Below are 6,342 nucleotides of genomic sequence, written 5' to 3' on the forward strand. Positions count from 1 at the left end.
GGAACTTAACAGAAAATCCAACTTAGTCATTTTCAGCAGGTGGAATAACCGGCGTCTTAGGTGGTCATCTTCCAAAGATTTCACAAACGTTGGTGTGTGTGTCTTGAACTCCTAAGTTTTCGTGAAATTGCAGGGAATTTCAAGGGACTTTTGTAGTTGAATATATTCCACACCCTGTCCTCCCACACTTGCCAAATAAAACCCAAAGTAAATCTCATGTCCACGAAAAAGGGATTTACTTTATTCAAACTGAATGAATTGATTCTTATTACTTCTAATTTGTGACTCTATTATCCCCAAGCTATTTCAGCAAAGACAAGCTAAAATCCATTTTTTTCCCCGAACGGTTAGATACTGGATACTTCTACTATAATTGAATAGGCTTGAAACAGAGAAAGTATTGGACCAGAGTTTAGGCCCCTACAGTACAAAGGACCTTCAGGCCACTGCTGTTCTCCACTCCCCTTTCAAAAATGTGTAAAAAATAAATAAATAAATAAAGGCAACTTTCCATTGGACACATTCCATATTTGCCCATCCCTTAAGGTAAGCAGCAAAATATCGAAAAAAAAATGATTGGAAAAAATCCAATAAGTCCTTATAACAACAAGTTATCTTTTAAATTTATATTTTTTCTGCTTGGCTTTTTGACTAAGACCAAATAATGGTTTCGCAATGGTTTTCAGTCCCACACTGCTCTTCCTGCAAATTTCCCTGCATCCTGTCACTTGGCTTCTTTCTGGGCTTTCTTTACATTGGCCATTAATCAAGAATTGCCCAGAGCTCCACCCGCCCTGTGCTGGCCTCTGTTTCCTTCTGCCAGGATTCTTGCTGGGAATGTATCTGCTGGAAAAAGTCAGCTTTCTCAATCCAAACATCTTCAGTTAGCCTGCTGCTCTAAGGACCGAAAACCAGGAGTTTAGAAGAGAGCTCAGCTAATGTAAATACTCTTTTTTCCTTCAATCTTGACAAAGGTCCTAACTGTTCCAGAGATCTCTTTCTAACCATGTCCAATGGACCTTTATTAGTTCTCATGTGCCTCAAATTCTCTCCTGCTTTCTGTTCCTTTCTTTCTTGAAATTGTCTATCCCTTGGCTTCCATGATCTCTTAGTTTTCCTCCTATCATCCTCTTTGTCCTGTTTGCTAACTAAGCACTGTTAGGATTAAATTCTAGATTCATTCTTCTCTCCATCAACCTTCGCAATCTTAATTATTATCCATTTTTAAGGTTCAACCAACTTAATGACATCAATCCCAAAAGCTACTTTCCAGGTCTCATCTTTCATCCTTGCTCCAAATTGTGTCTCTGGTGAGATTATCTTACAACCTGAAACTATAGTGTTGAAAACCAATTTCTCTCTTTCTTAGACTGGTATTTCTCTCCTACTTCCTCCCTACCACTGTCCTGGTATTTCAGGTTTAAAAGTTATCGTTTGCTCCTTTCTCTCCTTTACTTTTTTGTGTTCCATCAATCACAGAGTTCTGCTGCTGTTCTTCCATTTATTCATTGTCACAGAAATAACCCTATCTCTTGATTTCTGTGAATTCACCTCCATAATCTCTACTCTCATTATGTTAAGACAAGTTATTGCAGTCTTCTCAAAAACTCATGGTATCTTCTCATTGATTATAGAATCAAACTAAAGTCCTTCCATCATATAAAGTCTCCATCATCTGCATTAGTACATTTTTTTGACTTATCATTTAGACCTGTGCTGTCCAATATGGTAGCCACTAGCAGCATGTGGTTCTTGAGGACTTGAGATGTGGCTAGTCCAAATTGAGATGTGCAATTCAAAAGGCTGAGATAGAGGATCCTTTGAGCCCAGGAGTTCAAGACCAGGCTGGCCAACACAGTGAGACCTTGTCTCTACCAAAAATTAAAAAAATTAGCTGGGTACAGTGACACATGCCTGTAGTCCCAGCTACCAGGGAGGCTGAGGTGGGAGGATCACTTGAGCCCAAGAGTTCGAGACTGCAGTAAGCTATAATCACACCACTGCACTCCAGCCTGGGCCACAGAGTGAAACCCTAACTTAAAAAAAAAAAAAAAAAGAACCTAGAAGAATAGACATTAAAATTAATAGCATTTTCCCCCACAGTTGTGGAAGAAGGAGAAAGGCATTCTGGGAGAGAAGAAGTGAGAATGCATTGTGTAGGTGTGAGATAAGAGGTGTAGACCAAATTTGTCAGGGGTGACTGTCATGCCCTGATATGGATTGGGTCTGCACATTTCCTGTACCTCTACACATGCAATCACCTCTAGAATGGCTTCTTTGCCCCGTTGCTTTCTTCCAGGCTTAACCACACTCAAGACCTGAAGCTAAAATATAAAGGTACATTTATGTTGCCAGCCAGATCTTTGCCCTGCTCTGCCCAAGTCTCCAAGAGCGTGCTCCAAATGTATCTTCCTGGACAATGGCACTGCATGGTGTTTGCTCGGAGGAAACATTCTCCCTAACTGGATAAACCTTTTCAACTGAGAGACCAACCCATGCAAAGAACAGAACTCAGTGTTTATTTAAATTACCATGCACCTGGTTGACCAACCATTCTGATTTGCCCAGGACTGTCCTATTTTTAGGGCATATTCCAGGAAACACCTCAGTCTTCAGGAAACTGGGATGGCTGGTCTACCTTACTTACTGTCATGTTTCAAACTCTGATTTTGTTTTTTCATTTCCAGACACCAGCCTCTGGCTAATTTGATATCTATGACAAAATGACAGAGACAGTGTAATTATGTTAAAAAGGAATGTGGTTGCTTTCTCTGGCCACCTCAGCACTGGCTTGACAACATTTTTTCTTAGCATTAATTTCATGATGTCCTAAGGGGTCACAACACTTCATGTTAAAGTCATTCATCTTCCATTGTAAAAATATATCACTGAGTACCTTCAGAAAGGAGGGTGTCATACACTCAATCAAATAATTTAGAAAAAGGATACTTCAGTTCCAAAACATGGAGATAGAAGAAGTCCTACCTCCAAGCAGACTTGTCTTTTCATTAGAACCTACTCAATTCCCTGTTAGTTCCTTGTCACTAACTCCTGAGACCTCCTCCTGGTGCCTTTGAAGCCATGCTTCTCCTGTGAGTCCTATTCTTAAGGATATTGGCTAAGGGGCAGCATCAAAATGAAGTGAAATCCCATAGATGGGAAATTCAAAAAACAAGTTCAATTCCAAGTTCTGGCAGTAAAGTTACACGGTTAAGAAGCCTCTAAGTTCCAAAGAAACAAAGTCCCAACGATGAAATGATAGGCAGTAGTGGGTTTGAACTACTTCGAAGATATTGAACTACAACCTTTTCAGATCCTGCCATCTATACCATGTATGAGCAAAGCTAGCTATAGTAGAATCACTCACCCAAAATTCTAGTTCAAGTCTGAAAAATAACTAAATTCCAATTTCCATGTAGCAACAACTACTTACATAATGCTGTAAATTCCAAGTTGCAAAACTTTGGTCTCAAAATATAGTAGTAATCCCCTCTTATCTGCAGGGGATACATTCCAAGACCCTCAGTGGATGCCTAAAATGTGGGTAGTACCAAATCCTATATATACTATGTTTTTTCCTATACCTATATATCTATCATAAATTTTAATTTATAAATTAGATACAGCAAGAGATTAACAGCAATAATAAAATAGAATGATCATAATCATATGTTATAATAAAAGTTATGTGAATATGATGACTCTGTCAATATCTTATATTAATAAAAATAACCAATGATGGGGAACTGAAATCTCAGAAGGTGAAATTGTGGATAAGTGCAGACTACAGAACTCTGGTGGAAAATGAGGTGTTACTGTCTATCACCCTCCGAGCTTCTCTGCAGCCACATCAGAAAATTTAATTCTTTGAGATCAAACAAATGAAAAGTAAAATTATCCTCTGGTGGCGGAAGAAAGGTAGAGGGATGTTTTCTCTTGCTCAGCACGGCTTTGATGTCTTTACTTGTCTGGCATAGGCTCTCGGAGTCCATTCTTCGAAAATGCTCTAAGAGTTGATAATTTATCCTAATGGACTCGGGCAGGTGCTGAGTGCTTCAGAGAGTATGTTTGTAAAGTTCCTACCTGTTTCGTATTTGGATTGGCACAAATCGATGCCCTTTAGCAAATTAAGAAGTCTTTTTTTCCTTTTGAGACCCAGACAAAAAGGCAAAGTCTATTTTAATGATGAGTAGTCTGGTCCACCAGCTTCTTTGTAACAAGTCAATGCTAGCTTAGTCAGGAGGACGTCTGGGATTCTTCCTCAATTATATAGAAGCATTGAAACTGCTGGCTCTGATGTGGCTCGTCCTCTAGTCTCAACTATCAAATTAACCACATTGTGCAGAGCAACTGTGCGTTTCCTCCAGAAGCTTTAGCAGAAACTTGCCCTTTTATGCTTTTACCTGGGGCTGTGGTTTGGATGTGGTTTCCTCCAGCCAAAACTCATTGAAATTTGATCCCCTGTGTGGTAGTGTTGGGAGGTGGCACCCAGTGGGAGGTGTTTGGGTCATGGGGGCGGATCCTTCATGAATAGATTAGCCCTTGCACAGGGTGAGTGAGTTCTCACCCTTGAAATGGACTAGTTCCTGAGAGCAAGCGTGGGTTGTTAACAAATGTCTGGCTTCCAGTTTCTCTCTTTTCCTTCCCCTCTCACCATGTGATCTGTTTGCACATGGCTCTCCCCTTCTGCTTTCTACCATGAGTGGAAGCAGGGTGAGGCCCTCACCAGGTGCAGCTGCCCAATATCGAACTTCCCAGACACCAGAGTCGTGAGCCAAATAAACCTCTTTTCTAAATTACCCGGTCTTAGGTATTCTGTTATAGTAACACTAAATGGTCTAAGACACCTGGAAATGGAGAGAGAGAGAGAGCTCTTATAGCCAGGTTAAACCTGAGTAGGATCCTGACCTAATCTGGAAGGCACTCCAATTCTGCTTAGGTTTCATTTTTATCTTTCCTAAAATTCAATTGTGGGGAAGAGATCATGAAGTAAAAAGATACACTTGATACTGATTTGTGTACATTGATTTTATGTCCTGAGACTTTGCTGAACTTATTTATCACTTCCAGGAGTCTTATGGTGGAGTCTATGGGGTTTTCTAGATACAAGAGCATGTCATCAGTGAAAAGAAATAGTTTGACCTCCTCTTTCCCAATTTGGATGCTCTTTATTTTTTTTTTTTTACTCGTGCTTGATTGCCCTGGCTAGGACTTCCAGTACTATGTTGAGTAGAAGTGGTGACAGTGGGCACCCTTGTCTTGTTCCAGTTCTTAGGGGGAATGCTTTCAACTTTTCCCCATTCAGTATGATATTGGCTGTGGGTTTGTCATGTATGGCTTCTATAATTTTGAAACATGATCCTTCTGTGCCTAGTTTGTTGAGGGTTTTTATCATGAAAGGGTGTTGGATTCTGTCAAATGCTTTTTGTGCATCTATTGAGATGATCATATGGTCTTTGTTTTTGCTTCTGTTTATGTGGTGAATCACATTTATTAATTTACATATGTTGAACCAAACTTGCATCCCTGGTATGAAGCCCACTCCTATAAAAAGTGGGCAAAAGACATAAACAGAAGTTTTTCAAAAGAAGATAGAAAAATGGCCAGCAAGCATAGGAAAAAAGGCTCAACATCTCTCATTATCAGGGAAATGCAAATTAAAGCCACAATGAGAAATCACCTTTCTCCTATTAGAATGGCTTTTATTAAAAAGGCCAAAAACAATAGGTGCTGGTGTGGATACAGAGAGAAAGGAACGCTTATACACTGCTGGTGGGGAAAACAGTATGGAGATTCCTCAAAGAACTTAAAGTAGACCTACTATTTGATCCAGCAATCTCATTACTAGGTATCTACCCAAAGGAAAAGAAGTCTTTTTATCAAACCTGTATTCAAATGTTTATTGCCGCACAATTCACAATTGCAAAGATGTGGAATCAACCCAAGTGCCCATCAATTCATGGGTGGATTAACAAAATGTGGTATATGTATACATGGAGTACTACTCAGCCACAAAAAAGGATGAATTAATGGCTTTAGCGCCAATTTGGGAGGAACTGGAGACCACTATTCTAAGCGAAGTATCTAAAGAATGGAAAAACAAACACCACATGTACTCTTTAATAAATTGGAACTATCTGATGGGAACACAAGTGCACAGAGGGAAGTAAAAGCCGTAAGAAATCCAGCAGGTGGAGGTGGGTGGAGGGGAAGAGCAAAAACCCACCTAACAGGTACAATGAACACTATTTGGGCGATGGGCACATTTACAGCCCTGACTCAAGCCATGTGTCAACAGAATTTGTACCCCCTTAATATTTGGAAATAAAAATAAATAAATAA

This window comes from Eulemur rufifrons, chromosome 12 (genome assembly GCF_041146395.1).
Source record: "Eulemur rufifrons isolate Redbay chromosome 12, OSU_ERuf_1, whole genome shotgun sequence".
NCBI classification, from domain to species: domain Eukaryota; kingdom Metazoa; phylum Chordata; class Mammalia; order Primates; family Lemuridae; genus Eulemur; species Eulemur rufifrons.